This window comes from Cynoglossus semilaevis, chromosome 20, assembly GCF_000523025.1.
Source record: "Cynoglossus semilaevis isolate Cse_v1.0 chromosome 20, Cse_v1.0, whole genome shotgun sequence".
In the NCBI taxonomy this organism is placed as follows: Eukaryota; Metazoa; Chordata; class Actinopteri; order Pleuronectiformes; family Cynoglossidae; genus Cynoglossus; species Cynoglossus semilaevis.
The window spans coordinates 14,594,692-14,595,892 of record NC_024326.1 but is presented as its reverse complement, the minus strand read 5'-3'; the positions used below and the strand labels follow the sequence as shown (position 1 = coordinate 14,595,892).

Here is a 1,201-nt window from a genome sequence, read left to right as displayed (position 1 = left end):
TACATTTTCAAACTGATCGTCCAGTTATTTTGTTTGACGACTCATTCGTACCGATCTATTGGCTCCGATCAATAATTCTGATCAGCACTGAAGCCTTGGAGATTCACGTGATGCTAAAACACAGACAGGTTGTCCACGCGTCAGCTGACCAGGTATGGCAGCACGAAAACCTGCGCGAGTGACGCTAGTTTTCCGTAGCCTGACAACGTTAGCTGATGTTTCAAAGAAGAGCCAACGACTGAAGTTAAAAAAAAACATCCAAGTCCAGGAGAAGTGAAAGGTTTGTAACCAGACGACAGATTCGCTCAGTTTTTCACAGTGACATGTTTCAGTTCTTGCCTGGTTGGACGTCACCTGAACGAGGAGTTAGAGTGAACGTCACCTTTTCATTAGTCTCGCTGCAGGTTGTAGTGTCTGAGCCCAGACGGAGTGAGAGGAAAAACAGTCGACTGAGCAGCGACACCACAGAAATCAACTCAAATATGACTCATCAAAACACAGGAAGTGACCTCACAGCAAACGCTTTTACAGGTCTGAGAGAGCGAGGTGCTGACTGAACACCTGACGGTGACACAGAAATTAGTCAAGGGCGAAAAACTCCGCCGCTAACGTTGGGTTTTATTCACCAGCCTCAAAACTACGACGCTGATATCATTACGATCATCTTGGTTCACAGGAAGCTGAAGCAGATCAAACCTGTCGTCCTCACACCGGCCTCAGACCAACACACACACAGCACAGACACCAGTGGATCCATGAACGATGCTGTTATATGGAAATTAAACAATAAATAACCATTTAAAAAATGGAAAAAAACACGACTCAATCTCCGACACAAACCAAACAACCCAATGACTCAATGACGGAGCGCAGGCAGGAACGAGGACAAACACAGGAAGACATAGGTACTACAGGTGCTACATATGTCAAAGTCGAGGTTGCCGGGCCAAATCCAGGCCACCGCGTCGTTTTATGTGGCTTAAAATCAGACTCCAAAACATTCTAATAAGTTACGACATCGGACAACAAAATATGGGGATATTTGAGAATTGGATATAAATTTTATATATAATATATTTTATCATACATATATAATATAAATATGTACATATATGCACACAGTTGTCCTGGTTTTAACTTGTTATTTACATGGTTCCTCATTGAAGTCATTATATAAGATCGTGTCACATCATCTCCAACC

The 1,201-nt window shown here is 42.9% G+C and overlaps 1 protein-coding gene across 2 annotated transcripts in view; it reads right to left on the bottom strand.

The window, feature by feature from the left end:
- Positions 1 to 1,201, bottom strand: part of LOC103396793 (zinc finger E-box-binding homeobox 1-like) — a 36,324-nt gene that overhangs the window by 32,853 nt on the left and 2,270 nt on the right. The gene's annotated exons all lie outside the window — the stretch shown is intronic.